The 16,613-nt window shown below is 39.0% G+C and overlaps 1 long non-coding RNA gene and 1 pseudogene across 1 annotated transcript; one reads left to right on the top strand and one right to left on the bottom strand.

Moving 5' to 3' along the window:
• The first annotated feature begins 210 nt into the window (after positions 1 to 210).
• Positions 211 to 1,093, top strand: LOC103327308 (uncharacterized). Its single transcript, XR_513772.3, has 4 exons — positions 211 to 306; positions 435 to 599; positions 681 to 770; positions 858 to 1,093. It is a non-coding gene; the product is annotated as an uncharacterized LOC103327308 (long non-coding RNA).
• A 5,557-nt stretch (positions 1,094 to 6,650) lies between these two features.
• LOC148918009 (early nodulin-like protein 6 pseudogene) lies at positions 6,651 to 6,950 on the bottom strand (annotated as a pseudogene).
• Between the last annotated feature and the right edge of the window lie 9,663 nt (positions 6,951 to 16,613).

Below are 16,613 nucleotides of genomic sequence, written 5' to 3'. Positions count from 1 at the left end.
GATCCTTATTGCATAAATAAAAGATGACAACAACATAAAACTAATAAGTTACAGAAAGTTCAGACATTGAAATGAATGGAGGAGATTGAACCACCAGATATACATGGAGGAGAGAGCAAAGAAAAAGTCTCACGAGAGACAAATGAAGATAATCAATGACTTAAAGTGCACCATATTTTGGAGCAAGGACAAGTCTTATGAATTTATTTCAAGATTGTATACATATACGTTCATTTGGCGAAGGGTGATACAGAAAATATTTTTCCAGCTGCCATCTCAAAGGATGGTCGGTCGTACAATGAGCAGGTACTTAAGATGAGGCAAAGCTTTACTTTACTTCTGTGCAATTATTATTATTTTAGTTTCTAGTTGTCTTCCAAGAATATCATTATGTTTGAGTTGTAGCAAACTGATGTCATTGGATATTTCTCCAGTTGTTTAGTGCTGCAGCGGATGTCCTAAGGAGAATTGGAGAAGATGGGAGGGTCATACAGGAATTTATTGAGCTTGGTGCCAAAGCCAAAGTTGCTCCTTCTGAGGCCATGGACACTGAAGCTGTTCTCGGGGACATTCCAGATGAATTCCTTGATCCAATTCAGGTATGTTTTTTGTGTTTGTGGGTAGGTAGGTAGGTTGGAACGCGGCTTTGATTATAAATATTTGTATTTCCTTTCATGCAGTACACTTTAATGAAGGATCCAGTTATCTTGCCTTCTTCAAGAATCACGGTAGACCGACCTGTCATCCAAAGGCATCTTCTTAGTGATAATGTACATCATCAACACTGCTAATTAATCTTGATCTTATGAAATGTATCTCCTTTGCGTGCTAATTTATGTACTTAATGTGATTTGCAGTCGGATCCGTTCAACCGCTCCCATCTTACGGCGGACATGCTGATACCAGACAATGAATTGTAGGGAAGAATACAAGAGTACATTAGGTCCCAAGAATTGAAGAAGCGCGGGGAAGACCTAAGCATGCAGAGCGGCAAGGCAACCATACAGACCACAACTAGCGAAATGCTAATTGATTAGGAGGATATAAGGTTAATATAATAGGGGATGATTAAGATTTATAGCCTTTGGTGGAAAGTAACAGTGGGAAACTAAAGTACAATTAGCATTAAATGCACCATTTTCTTATTCTTGACTCAAGATGATGGGTCATTTCCCATGGGTAGTTGGGAAAGTTTCATTTATTTTCCTTTCCATGGGTTTGCGTAGAATGAGAATCAAACTGTTTAGCCAATTGCAAGCTCTTTGTTATGGGATAAATTGTAATTCTTAAAATTGAGGAGGAGCTCCATCCTCTCAACAAATGAGATAATGGAACTTGTAAAATTCCAAAAGAAAAAATAATTCAAGGAATTCAAAAGAAAATAAAGTTCAAGCAATTTGACGAAATGTCAAAACTCTATTTGTTGTGAGGAGGAGCTCCTCCTCAATTTTAAGGAGTCACGCCATGCTATATAAATGATATGTAGTCAAATTTTGATGCACAATAATATAGATTACTACACACACATCTACTTGAAAAACTGTTTTCTCTCAAAATTTGATTAAGTATGAAAAATGAACTTTTGAAATACTAATGTTTTCAATGATATTTTTGGCGGTTTATATTCCTTACATCTTAAATTAGCAAACACAATTTTATGATAAAGTTAAATTGACTTATTGAGGTATCAATATTGGTATAAATTGTATCTTATACTAAAATTGGATTTTCATATTTTAATTTGTTAGGAATTTGATTTTCTAGTATTTTTAATTGAATCCAAATGAGGGTATTTCCTTATTTACATTGTAAACTTAAGTAAATGGAATGTTTGGAATGGAAATAAGGCAAGCCAATATAACCCAAAAAAAAAAAAAAATTCATATATTATACAAATAATTCTCACATATTATTGAATAAGAATAATATACGTTATAAAAATTATATTAAAATATTGTATAGTAGCCGATTAATATCTACTTTGGATATGTTTAAACTATCAAATTAATATATATAAAGTACAAACTAATGCAACTTAGAGGGTCCTATTTTCTTTTATTTATTTATTAAATAGTATAGCCCTTTTAAGTATAGTGTATTTAAATAGTATAGCCGAGCGGATGTACTACATTTTTCTTTTTGAAAAATTGTATAGCCAGGCGGCTATACTTTTTTTGGACATGTGGTGCCTAATCGTTGGAGGGTCCTTTTTTTAAAAATAAAAAAACGTACAGCCGCGCGGCTATATTCTGTGTTTTTTAATTTTTTTTAAACGTAGACTTGTATTGACACATGACGCCTAAACGTTGGGGTTGGGGTCCTCCTTTTTATATGTTTAAAAATAGTATAGCCGCAGGGCTATACTCAGTTTTTATTTTATTTTTTCTTATTTTAATAAAAAGGTAGGCTACACCCTTTAAGTAGCATAATATGTATTTCACTTTTTAATTACTTTGATTAGTAATTAACTAAACCTTTTAGTGATTATTTACTTAGTGAATATTAAAGGAAAAAAAGGAAAAGAAAAATTGAATTACTATTTATTAAGTAATATAATTCATGAAGTTAATTAAAGTATTTAATCATAATTAGTCATTAAATAAATAATAATTAAAATATAATAGCTAATTTAACTAATTAAATCAGGCAAATATGTTATGCAGTTACTAAAAATAAAATAAAATAATTAACCTAAACATCCTAAGTTTATATTTATTTTTTAAAAGTAAGACCTCTCCCGACGAAATTTAAATCGGCTACAAGTATTTTCATTGGGGGAAACCTAATCGCAACTTTTGCCGGCATAGATCTATGCCGATGAAATTTCGTCGGGAAAAGTGATCATGTTTTTTTTTTTTAATTTTTAATTTTAAAAATATAAAATTAGTTTCTTTACTTTTTCTTTTGGCCAATTTCCTTAATTTAATATATGTAATTAAGTAATATCTTGTCCTTTTTGAATTACTTTAATTAGTAATTGTGTTTTAAAAACCAAAGAAGTCTCCTTTTTTTAATTAGTAATTGTGTTTTAAACGCATGCCCGAGTAGTCTCCTTGTTTTAAAAACCAAACGTACAATAGTCGTATTGTACATGTTCGTACATATTTCTTAATGCTTAATACACATACTTTTCACAAAATTTTCATTAAGACGCACAAAGTTCATGTATTATTGAATAAGAATAACATACGTTATAAAAATTATATTAAAATATTGTATAGTTGCCGATTAATATCTACTTTGGATATATTTAAACTAGCAAATTAATACCTATAAAGTACAAACTAATGCAACTTGGGGGCTCCTTTTTCCTTTTATGTATTTATTAAATAGTGTAGCCCTTTTAAATATAGGGTATTTAAATAGTATATCCGTGCGGCTGTACTATGTTTTTCTTTTCTTTTTTTGGACACGTGGCGCCTAATTGCTGGAGGGTCCTTTAAATAAAAAGATTACAGCCGCACGGCTATACTATGTGTTTTTAATTTTTTTTAATAGTAGACTTGTGCTGACACGTGGCTCCTAAACATTAGAGTCGTCCTTTTTATATTTAAAAATAGTATAGTCGCACGGCGATACTCAATTTTAAATTTTCTTTTTCTTATTTTAATAAAAAGGTAGGCTACACCCTTTAAGCAGCATAATATGTATTTCTCTTTTTCAATTACTTTGATTAGTAATTAACTAAACACTTTTCCTTTCAACTTTTTCTTCCTCCATGTTCCATGACACCGATTCATCGAACTCAACATCTTGGCTTATCATGAACTTTTTACTTATGGGATTGTAGACTCGATAGCCTTTAGATTGGGAACTGTATCCCAGAAATATACCAACTTCATATTTTTCTTCTAGCTTGTGTCTTTTCTCCGTAGGAATGTGCACATAGCAAATGCATCCAAATACTTTGAGATGCTTTGCTGATGGCTTTATATTGCTCCAAGCCTCAATATATAGGAGTCTTATTTTGTAAAGCTTTTGTTGGGCATCTATTTAGCAAGTATAATGCTGTATATACAACTTTTGCCCAGAATGTGTTTGGCAAGCCTTTTTCAAATATCATGGATCTTGCCATCTCCATGACAATTCTATTTTTTCTTTCTGAGACTCCATTTGGTTAAGAAGCATAGCCAACTGTTAGTTGATGCTATACTCCTTCATCTTCACAAATTTTGTTGAATTCTTTAGAGGTATATTCTTTTCCTCTATCACTTCTTAGTGCTTTAATATAGTGGCCCCTTTGTTTTTTGACATGAGTTTTGAATTTTTTGAAGATATCAAATACTTCTTATCTTTCTTGTAGAAAATAAACCCACGTCATTCTAGTATATTCATCTATGAATAGGATAAAGTACATGTTGTTATCAAGAGATGGAGTCCTCATGGGTCCACAAACGTCTGTGTGAACAAGCTCCAACAAGGTCTTAGCTCTCAAAGCCTTTCCAGATGGAAATGCTTGTCGATGTTGTTTGCCAAGTTGGCAACCTTCACAGACGTCATGGATCTCTTTTATGTTTGGAAGGTCTCTCATCATATTCTTTTGATAAAGAGTTTTTAGTGCATAAAAGTTAAAGTGGCCAAATGTTCAATGTCATAACCATGAATTTTCTACTTATGCTTTCATGGCTGTGGCTTTTACCAATTGCCATTGGATGGGAAAATTTCTATTTACCATCCTTACTTTTGTTATTATGTGATTTTAATTTCTTTTATCGAATATTGTGTAAGAGTCTCTAGAAAAGTGCAAAGAGTATCCATTTTCAATCATTTGTCCAACACTTAATAGATTATGCTCTAGGCTAGGTACTAGTAGAACATCTTTAATATATTTAGTTCCTTTATTAGTTTGGATAGAGATTGTACCTTTTCATTTTGTCTTCACCAATGCTCCATTTCCCAGTTTTACTTAGGATTTTACGGACTTGTCTATGTTGGAGGCATGCTTTCATCTCGAGTCATGTGGTTACTACAGTTTCTGTCAATATACTATTTTCTTTTGTTTCCTTATGACGTGGCTTGATGAGCATAAAACACATGCTCATTCTTCTACTTTCTTTTGAGTAATTGGCTTGATAGTTCTTGGTTTGACAGTCTTTTTCTATGTGCCCAAATTTTTTACAATTTCGACATTTTACTTTTACACACCCCGCAGGGAGGATAGTTTTTCCTCTCTTTCATTTCTTTTTTATTTCCCCAATTCTTATTGGATTTATAATCTTCTCCTCTAGAACTTTCTCCAAATTTTCTTTCCCCTTCTTTAGTTTTCTAAGACCTTAAATTTAGTTTTGACTTAAAGGCGCTTTCAATTGATGAATTTTCATTTAGCCTACTCAGTCTTTTCTCATATGCTTTAAGAGAGCCCATTAGTTCTGTCACTAACAAACTAGTTAAATGTTTTGTCTGTTTAGTGGCAGTAACTAAAGGATCATACTTATCAGGAAGACTTATAAGTATTTTTTCTACAATTCTTGAATCATTAATATTTTCTCCATAGGCTCTCAATGGATTGATTATTTCTTTTATTTTAGCGTAATAGTTTTGTGTGGTCTTAGAATCCTTCATTTTATTGTTTTCAAAATCTCTTCTCAAAGTTTTAGTTTAACCGCACATACCTTGGCATTGCCTTGAAATTCCCCCTTTAAGGTATTCCATGTTTCCTTTGCAGTTGTGGCTCCCATGATCCTTGGAAAAATCGCATCATGCAAGGCTTGTTGCAGGGCATATAAGGCCTTTGCATCCTTTTGTTGATCCTTCTTTAGTTAACTCAACTGTTCCATGGTTAGATTTTCTGGATTATTGAAGCCACTATCAACTATGTCCCATAAATCTTGAGACATAAAATAGGTCTTTATTTTAATACTTTAGAAGTCATAGTTTTCTCAGGTGAAAATAGGAAGAGGGACAAAGTTCAGGCTAGTGGTTTCAAAATACAGTTTCAATTATTTAAAAATGATAGAAAATTATTTTATATTCCAAACCCCAAATCCAAGTCTCGAACCAATAACCTCAGCTTTCGAGAGTTATCTCATTTATGGTTTGTACTAAGATGGATGCAAATAATATGATTCAAGAGTTAAAACAAATTTATACCCAAAAAATTATAAAATAATAAAATAATAATAATTCAATAGAGAAAACAAATTTACTTTCATAATCTCAATCAGTTCTAGTCTTACACTACTTTAAATCTCAACTCACCTATGAAGCATGTATACGGATACGGCAATACAATACGAAAGCAATACGAAAAATCTCTAAAAACTAGGATATGATACGGCAATTAAAAATATATATTAATAATATCATATATAGTTATCAAAATATTTATAACATAAAACTAAGATAAAAATACAGTAGAAGAAGTGTTGGAGTATGATCGTGCAAAGTAGACCTACGGCTGGCGAACTCTTCGAATTTTTCAACCAGCTACAGTTAAAGCTTATCTCCTCTTTATTTTCCCTCTTAAAACCTCTAAAACGAGTATCCGACTCGTGTCCGGAATGTCGGATACACGTGTCCGTGCATCAAAGACTGTATCCGTCGACGACTCATATCAGAGCATATCCGACACGGGATTCGGATCTAAATCGGAGTATCCGTGCCGAAACAAACCACAAGAAAAATATAGTAACCATCGCTGATCACTGCAATTAGAAGAAAAGGACCCCCACAAATGACATAATGCAGGACATGAGAGTTGCAGACGTGATGGCGGCCATTGCAACTGCAGCATCATTCTTCTGCTCGTTCTGGTCACCAGATTGAGGGTAGCTTGCTGGTTCCAAGACCTTGATGATCATCTTCTGGCCTCTCTCGCAGTGCCCAGAAACCCCACTAATGAAATAGAACAAACCAGGCCGGTCCAATGTGAACACGGTCACACCATTGTTGGAGAAGAAGATGGGATGAGCAGAATGGCATTTTTCGTACTCGTCCTTGGTCACCACCATCACCGAGTCTTTGGTACGTAGTTGAAATCTAAGTCCATGAAAAACAATATCTATAAATAAATAAATAAATAAAAGAGTCCCGCCTAGCGCCTAAGCGCCCGCCTAGCTCCTGGGCGCCCACCGCCTAGGCCGATTTTTCGAAAATGACTATCTAGTAGTAGCTCAGGGCAAGGCATCGAAGAGTTGAAGAATGAGATTCTGTTGATCTCCGAACTCCAACACAAGAATCTTTTAAAGCTCAACAAAAGCTTGGATATGATATCGATATTATTGGGTTAGTTTCACTGGCCCTTTTTGTTTGGCTGCAATTTCTCATTGTCATCCTAATCTTTCTTCAGTATCATTGATAATGTCTTCCTATCCTAGTATGCCGAACTCAGGGGGACTATTGATTTCATTTCTAATGGCAATGGGTGTATTGATTAGATCCAATGAGAAGAGTAGTGTTTGATTGGGCTAAACGCTTCAATATTATTCAAGTGTTGCTAGAGGACTTGTTTATCTCGACCATGATTCCTGTTTGAAGCTAAGTAATGTTCTGTTGGATGAGAAGATGAGCCCAAAAATTTCAGATTTTGGATTGGCACGTATCTTTCAGGGATAATTTGCGCAGAATCTAGCAAACAGAAGGTTGCCTGGGTTTCTCGATGTTCTAATGTGCAGCAGGGAACAAAGTATTTCTCTTATTATGTATTTGACAAAACTCTGATATATGGATGTCTCTTCAGATGGTAGACTAAAGCTTATGTAATCCGATCGAACATGGTGAGAACTGGAATCTTAACTGGCAGGCCCAAAAGAATCCATGTGACCATTATGGAACATGTGGACCTTTTTGGGGTTTGCAGAACTTCTGAATCTCCAATCTGCAAGTGTTTGAAAGGGTTTGTACCTAAGTCACATGAGGAATGGAGCAAAGGAAACAGGACAGCAGGGTGTGTGAGGAAAACAAAATTGTTTTGTGAGAATAGCACTCAAGCAAGTCAGTCACTTCGAGAGGAAAGGGAGATGGGTTTTCGAAGATGGTACGGTTGAACTACCATGAATATATCAAGTCTTCGAATGCTGAAGAGTGCATGATACAATGCCTAAATAATTGTTCTTGCTTGGCTTATGCATATGTTAATAATATAGGGTGTTTGGCCTGGTGCAAAGACCTTATATACAGGAGTTTTCCTCTGACGGAGTAGATCATTTTGTTCTCCTAGACAGTACAGAAATAGGTAAATGATAATAATATTGCTTGCACAGCTTTTAAGTATAAATATCTTTTCTTTTCTGTCCCACACTGTTTGCATTACAAATTCATTTTTTCAGATGAAGGAAATCGAACCAAGTTAATTGTCAGCCTGATCACAGCTATTGGTTTAATATCTTGGGTGCCATGGTGGTTGGTTTGCACGGATTGCGAGCTAACCAAAAGGGATGCAATTCATTTGTGTAAGATAACAAAGAAATTTTGAAGGTTTTATCTGACTCAGTATTTGATTGTTATATTTGCCAAATCAGGAAAAGTCAAAGTAACAACAAAGTTCTTTAAATTGACTGATACTATTGAGACTTCAAGAGACAGTCTTCAGGGATATATTAGAAACCAAGATCCATCGGAGCTATTCATCTATAATTTTGACAGCATATTAATTGCTACGAACAATTTCGGCATCACAAACAAACTCAGTTTGGTCCAGTTTACGAGGTGAGTTTTTATTTTGCCTTTTCTTTTTCTAAGGGAAAAAATTGTATCACAACAGCTACAATTCTATGCAACTACAAGATAAGGACATGAATGCAGTGATTGATTTGTACGTTGGGTCCACAAGACGGAAAGGAAATTGCAGTAAAAAGACCATCTAGTAGCTCAGGGCAAGGCATAGAAGAGTTGAAGAATGAGATTCTGTTGATCTCCAAGCTCCAACATAAATATCTTGCTTGGATCATGGGCTGCTGCGTCAAAGAAAATGAGAAGTTACTGATTTATGAGTTCATGCAAACAGAAGCTTGGACACTCATCTATTGGTTATTGTTTATACCAAAATGAGCAGCCAATGAACATCGGACACGTGGACCAAACCCGAGCTATGGAAGCCTTCGGCACCTTTTCTTCAGCATCATTCCTACCGGTCGCATCATTAGGGCAACCTCACCCTCAGGGACACGTGGCAGTCCCACAATCGAGGTCCACAGTCCCACATCGAAACTCTAAACAAATTGTACACCTCCCAAGGCCTATAAAGAGGACAGCTACCACAGTTGGAGGTAATCAATCAGTAACTCACGGCATACGCCTATTGATCTGTAGTTCAAACTTATCAAATCCGTACTTACTTAAGCATCGGAGAGCCTTTGGCGGTACCACACGGTACCTAGGACTTACCGGCGTTTACTATCTTCTGGTATAACGCCCTATCGAGGCCATAACATACCGAAGGAAAAACATATCACTAAGTTGCGCGGGAAAAGTACAGAACCATTTTCTCGTCAACAGTTATATTCGAATGTTAGCATTTATAAGATCCAGCGAGGAGACCTAAGCTTGATTGGGCAGACTGTAACACCCGACTCAAATTTATCCCATGTTTTAATTTATTTAAGTGGAATTGAGAAATTACCCGTGGGATATGGGTATTTTAGTTATTTTCTTATCCGGAAGGAATTTGGAAATTCCGGTTGTACTGTTGCGTAGAGCACGGTGAGATGAGTCCGTAGACACGTAGTGAGCTCGAATCGGAGTTGTAACGAGAGAGATATGATCAAATGAAGCTCAGTGGCATAATCGTAAATATTTTGAAATGGGTTTTTGGTTAAAAGACGGAATTGCCCCCGTCTCTCTCTCTCTCTCTCTCTCTCTCTCCCGCGTCCTCTCTCTCTCCTGGTTCGCGATACCAGCCCGGCCACGTTTTGGCCGCCGTTCGTTCATCCGGCCACCACTCGGGTCGGGCGGTCCCAAAATGACGGCGACTCGCCGTCCTACCCCACCCGTTCTTCGTCGGCAGCGATACGCGGAGTTGCGAGCGGCGGTTTTACCAGATTTTCCGGAGGCTCATTCGGATTCGGACACCAAATCTTGCGATCAAGGTATGCTTTCTCATCTATTTTTGAGCTCTAACTGTTGGGTAGGAATTGATCAATTTGTAGCGTAGGCAACTCGATTCTGAATTGAGTTTTGGCGGATTCGAGGAGATTCCGGCCACTTCGGTCAATTTTTGGGGTATGCCCAAGAACAAAGTGACTCCAAATTGGGTGTATTACCTAGGGTAGGAGTCTTGGCTCTAGATTTGGAAGTTTTCCGCGATCGATATCGCTTTGGACACCTGCGCCTGTGCGAATGTGGCGGCGCGTGGGCCTGTAGCTGAGGGGCATTTTGTCCCACTGTGATCCTCTCGATGTCCGCGGCGTGGTGTGCTCGGATCTCATTTGGATACCGTTAGAGTTCGAACGGAAATCGCATATCGCGTATTTTCGGGTTTGCTAGGTTTGGGTGTTGGATGGTCTGAAGCTATAATATGTTGATCTAGGTATTACGAGGATCGTATAGGATTTGGGATAGTAAGCGGAGTCCGGATACTCGGAAATGCCAACCTTAGGGGTAAGGTTTACTAACCGTCAATCGTGCGATCGTGGCGATCCGACCGTCCGATCTGGACCAAACTTGCGAGGACATGTGTCCTAGAGCACAGTGTAGAACTTATAGGAACTTCGGATCGAATTTGGAGGTTGTGGGCCCTGCAGGCCCGTTTGACCTAGGTTGACCGTGAGACTTCCGGGATAGTCTTATCTTCATTTGAGGGTTCGAATGACCTTAGTGACAGGTCTTGAGCGTTGTTGAGTTAAATGGATATTGTGGGTTTAGGATATAAATTTGTGAATATAAGTGGGGGAGTTTATGGAATGCTTTATTGTTTGAGGTTAATATAGGATTAGAAATTATATTATATATTTAATTGTGTGGTTGTATAAAAAGTAAATAAAAGGATCGAATGTTAGTTTACAGTGCTATATGCACTACCCACGTACCCCCCCATATTGTGATTATGTTGAGGCCCTTAAACCCGTCAATTTGGTGAGAATGTAGCGAGCCCAAGTGAACTGATATGATGGTGGTGAGAATGTAGCGGCCAAAGTGAACAAGCGATATGAGTGGTGAGAATGTAGCCAGCCCAAGTGAGCGATATGATGGTGGTGAGAATGTAGCCAAGCCAAAGTGAAACGATATAAGGGCTGGTGAGAATGCCAGCAGGAGGTCGCGCGCGTCTTTGGATTAGCAGCGTGTTGCGGACCCCATACGTGGCGGTCGTCCCGCGTATGAGGAGATATGATTGTGTGCGGTGGTGAGAATGTAATCAGGCCCGGTGTGAGGTCGCACGCGTCTTTGGATTAGCGGGTATTGAGACCCCATCGCTGGGTGCGTCCTAATGTATGAGGAGATATGATTGTGTGCGGGCTGGTGAGAATGTAGCGGCCCGGTGTGAGTCGCACGCGTCTTTGGATTAGCCGGCGTGTTGACATACCCCATATGTGGCGGGTGCGTCCCGGCGTATGAGGAGATATGATTGTGTGAGGGCTGGTGAGAATGTAGCGGGCCCGGTGTGAGTCGCTGCGTCTTTGGATTAGCGGCGTGTTGACATACCCCATACGTGGCGGGTGCGTCCGGCGTATGAGGAGATATGATTGTGTGAGTGGTGAGAATGTAGCGAGCCCGGTGTGAGTCGCCGCGCGTCTTTGGATTAGCCGCGTGTTAGCGGACCCCATCGTGACCGAGTCGTCAGCGTATGAGGAGATATGATTGTGTGAGCTGGTGAGAATGTAGCCATGCCCGGTGTGAGGTCGCACGCGTCTTTGGATTAGCCGGCGTGTTGCAGACCCCATCGTGGCGGCGTCGGCGTATGAGGAGATATGATTGTGTGGTGGTGAGAATGTGGCGAGGCCCGGTGTGAGTCGCCGCGCGTCTTTGGATTAGCCAGCGTGTTGGCAGACCACACGTGGCGGGTGCGTCCGACATATGAGGAGATATGATTGTGTGAGGCGGTGAGAATGTGGCGAGGCCCGGTGTTGAGTCGCCGCAGCGTCTTTGGATTAGCGGCGTGTTGCTATCACGAGGCGGGTGCGTCCTAACGTATGAGGAGATATGATTGTGTGCGGGCTGGTGAGAATGTAGCCAAGCCCGGTGTGAGTCGCACGCAGCGTCTTTGGATTTGCCGCGTGTTGACATACCCCATACGTGGCGGGTGCGTCTGGCGTATGAGGAGATATGATTGTGTGAGTGGTGAGAATGGCGGGCCCGGTGTGAGTCACAGCGTCTTTGGATTAGCGGCGTGTTGACATACCCCATCACGTGGCGGGTGCGTCCCGGCGTATGAGGAGAGATGATTGTGTGAGGGCTGGTGAGAATGTAGCGAGCCCGGTGTGAGTCGCCGCGCGTCTTTGGATTAGCCGGCGTGTTAGCAGGACATCACGTGGCCAGTCGTCCCGGCGTATGAGGAGATATGATTGTGTGAGGGCTGGTGAGAATGTAGCCATGCCCGGTGTGAGGTCGCGCAGCGTCTTTGGATTAGCCAGCGTGTTCGCGGACCCCATCGTGGCGGGTGCGTCGGCGTATGAGGAGATATGATTGTGTGATGGTCTGGTGAGAATGTAGCGAGCCCGGTGTGAGTCGCCGCCGTCTTTGGATTAGCCAGCGTGTTGTTGCGTGTTACCCCATACGTGGCGGGTGCGTCCCGGCGTATGAGGAGATATGATTGTGTGAGGCGCGGTGAGAATGTAGCAGGCCCGGTGTTGAGTCACAGCGTCTTTGGATTAGCAGCGTGTAGGCCCTACACGAGGCGGGTGCGTCCGTCGTATGAGGGGAGCTGTGTGATTGTGTTTGGTGTATTGTGATGGATAAATCCTAGAATGTATGAAATTGTATGGTGGTAATGGCTTAGTTGATATTAGGAGCCAGGAATGATACGAAAGAGCTCGTGTGGCTTGATCCCTTAGTAGAGTGCGTGGCGGCTGAATTACTAGGTGCAGCCACAGTTAGACCCCACTTAAGTGGTCTTATTGAGATTGGTTTGGACTTCGTTGTTGGTCTCGAAACTTGGTTAAATTGAGGCTTGTCCTGGGGACTAAGTGAGTGAAGGGTGCATAAATAGATTTTGAATTTATTATATGCATGTTTGATGCATTAAGTTATTTTAAAAACATTGTGGGCAGTTATGCTAGAATCATTTGAAGGCCGGAGGCCATTTCTGTAAATTGCTTGTGATTATATTGTGCGTGCTGCCGGTTGAGTTATAAAATGTGTTTTATGCAGGTGGAAATTTTGGGGAAATGTTCAATTCTAGGAGAGACTGCGAAATTTGTGAAGTCTCATACCCTTAATCCTCTCAGTAGCGAGGACATAGATTTAAGGAGTGAACCGGCATGGGGTGATGCGGGGTCTCCTGAGTTAAATCTCGGGTTCCGAGAAATTCGGAGTGGGTCCTGTCACAGACGCTTCAATATTATTCAGGGTATTGCTAGAGGACCTCTTTATCTCCACCATGATTCGTATTTGAAGGTATTACATAGAGATTTGAAGGTCAGTAACATTCTCTTGGATGAGAACATGAACCCCAAAATTTCAGATTTTGGATTGGCACGTATCGTTCAAGGGACACGGCTTCTAACAAATACTCAGAAGGTTGTGGGAACACTGTAAGTGTCATTCCTTTTCCTATTCTTGGAAGAACATCACAACTCAGATTTCAATGTTCAGCATATTGTCATTCATATCAGTATATTAGTGAATTTAATTATATGGAAGCAGAGATAACATGTAGGAAATCTAGCTGTACCATTCATTTTATTCAGAACCCCTGCAATCTTAACTGAAACATTTGTTGCATGCCATTAAGATATAAATTTTGTGGCACTTTTCCGAAGACCAGAAACAAAGAAGAAATATTGTCAATTAGACCAGAAACAAAGTTTAAAGTTGGTTTCGAATTTGGTTACAATTTGTTTGCTTTGTTTTCCAAGGTTGGAAGGTCTTAGTGCTGCTGCTGCTGCTTTTATACGTATTTGTCCGTTGACACCAACGATGTCAATGATCTGTTTGAAATTTCCCGTAGAAATAACCCTAGCTTCCGAGAGTTATCTCGTTTATGTTTTGTACTAAGATATGGATGCAAATAATATGTTCAAGAGTTAAAACAAATATATACCAAAAAAAAAATGATAAAATAATAAAATAATAATAATTCAATAGAGAAATATCATACTTGATACAAATTTATTTTCATAATCTCAATCAATCCTACACTCCTTTTAATCTCAACTCACCTATGAAGCGGATACGGCGATACAATACAAAAAATATCCAAAAACTAGGATATGATACGGTAGTTAAAAATATATTAATAATTTAACATATAGTTATCAAAATATTTATAACATAAAAATAAGATAAAGATACAGTAGAAGAAGAAGAATTGTTGGAGTGCAAAGTAGACCTACGGCTGGCAAACTCTAAAACAAGTATCCGACTCGTGTCCGGAATGTTGGATATACGTGTCCGTGCATCAAAGACTGGTTGACAACTCGTATCATAGCATATCCGACACGGGATTCGGATCTAAATCGGAGTATCCGTGCTGAAACAAACCACAAGAAAATTATAGTAACGATCGCAGATCACTGCAATTAGAAGAAAAGGACCCCCACAAATGACATAATGCAGGACATGAGAGTTGTTAGAGTTTTTGTGAAGAATAGGTGAAGAGAGCAAAGAGAAATATAGGATGAATAAAATCAGCAGAAGCTTTTCATTCCAATGCTCTGATAAAATGAGCAGACTGTGTGTGTGCTATATTCCCGTTAGAAAGACCAGCTGGATACAATTACATACTTTGTATCACAACCCTTCATCTAAAACTGCTCTCTAAAAATATTACACGTGGCTTGTACAGCCTTTCACTACTCAAGCCTAACACCTGTCATTTTAGTGACTAAGTGAATACACCATTAGCTAAATAGGCTTAGTTACATTTTCTATCAGCTCAGTACTTATATTTCAACGAGAGTTGCAGACGTGATGGCGGCCATTGCAACTGCAGCATCATTCTTCTGCTCGTTCTGGTCACCAGATTGAGGTGGGCTTGCTGGTTCCAAGACCTTGATGATCATCTTCTAGCCTCTCTCACAGTGCCTGGAAACCCCACTAATGAAATAGAACAAACCGGTCCAATGTGAACACGGTCACATCATTGTTGGAGAAGAAGATGGGATGAGCAGAATGGCATTTTTCGTTCTCGTCCTTGGTCACCACCATCACCGAGTCTTTGGTAGTTGAAATCTAAGTCATGAAAAACAATATCTAAATATCTAAATAAATAAATAAAAGAGTCCCGCCTAGCTCCTGGGCGCCCACCGCCTAGGCCGATTTTTTGAAAATGACTATGTTGCATCGAAGAGTTGAAGGTTGAGTTTCTGTTGATCTCCGAACTCCAGCACAAGAATCTTGTAAAGCTCAACGAAAGCTTGGATATGATATCGATATTATTGGGTTAGTTTCACTGGCCCTTTATGTTTGGCCAAATTTCTCATTGTCACCTAATCTTTCTTCAGTATCATTGATAATATCTGAGTTCTTCCTATCCTAGTATGCCGAACTCTGGGGGACTATTGATTTCATTTCTAATGGTAATGGGTGTATTGATTAGATCCAATGAGAAGAGCAGTGTTTGATTGGGCTAAACGCTTCAATATTATTCAAGGTGTTGCTAGAGCACTCTTGTTTATCTCCACCATGATTCCTGTTTGAAGCTAAGTAATGTTCTGTTGGATGAGAAGGATGAGTCCAAAAATTTCAGATTTTGGATTGGCACGTATCTTTCAGATAATTTGCAGCAGATCAAAAAAGCATAACAGGCCTTGCCTTTTCTCATGTTCTTAATGTGCTTGTGTCGTCGGGCTCTGATTCCCAGGTATGAATGTGCGAGTCTATATCTGTGCATGTTACTGTGCCTTTTTAAGGCTATAAACAATGAACTAGTGACTAACAGAAGTAAGTTATCACAAGTAGCCAAGCCAAAACGGATCAATGTAGTATTCAGATAGTTTATTTATAGTTCAACTTCATAGAAATGGAAACTGATTCCCTGGTTGCATTTGACGATTCATATGGAAATCATTTCTGATTTATTTTGGCTTGGCTTTTGGTCTGGTCTACTTTGTGCGAAGCGAGTTAGGATCTGATTACATGCTTATGTTGGTTGGAAGCTTTGAAATCTTACTATTTTGTGAAATTGATGGAATGCAAACTTGAAAATAAATTCTAACAGCTTTTTCTTCTGGTTGTTGATTTCTGCAGTGATGCAGTGTGCAATCTTATTGGGTTTTGGCTTTTAAATTAGTTTTCATATGTACTGTTATTGTATCGATATTAAAGAATTCTCTGTTGTCATCTCCAGGTTCTTGACAGGATTTAATCAATTCAGATGATTAACGATGCGCTGTTATGCCTGGACCATTGTGATTTATATAGCCTTGACGTTGACCTGCGTCGGTGATATATTTGGTGACTTTTGATGACACCAATTTGGTTGGTTATAGTTGGAGTTAGAGTGCATCCTTGGATTATTGATGCTTTCGGATCATCAATCAGCTGGAAGAAAGTATTTTCTTCTAGTTGTGTAGGATCAT

The sequence above is a fragment of the Prunus mume genome, linkage group LG4, assembly GCF_029339155.1.
Source record: "Prunus mume cultivar Tortuosa linkage group LG4, ASM2933915v1, whole genome shotgun sequence".
NCBI classification, from domain to species: domain Eukaryota; kingdom Viridiplantae; phylum Streptophyta; class Magnoliopsida; order Rosales; family Rosaceae; genus Prunus; species Prunus mume.
The sequence above is the reverse complement of the archived record's forward strand: the minus strand, read 5'-3'. Positions and strand labels throughout refer to the sequence as shown.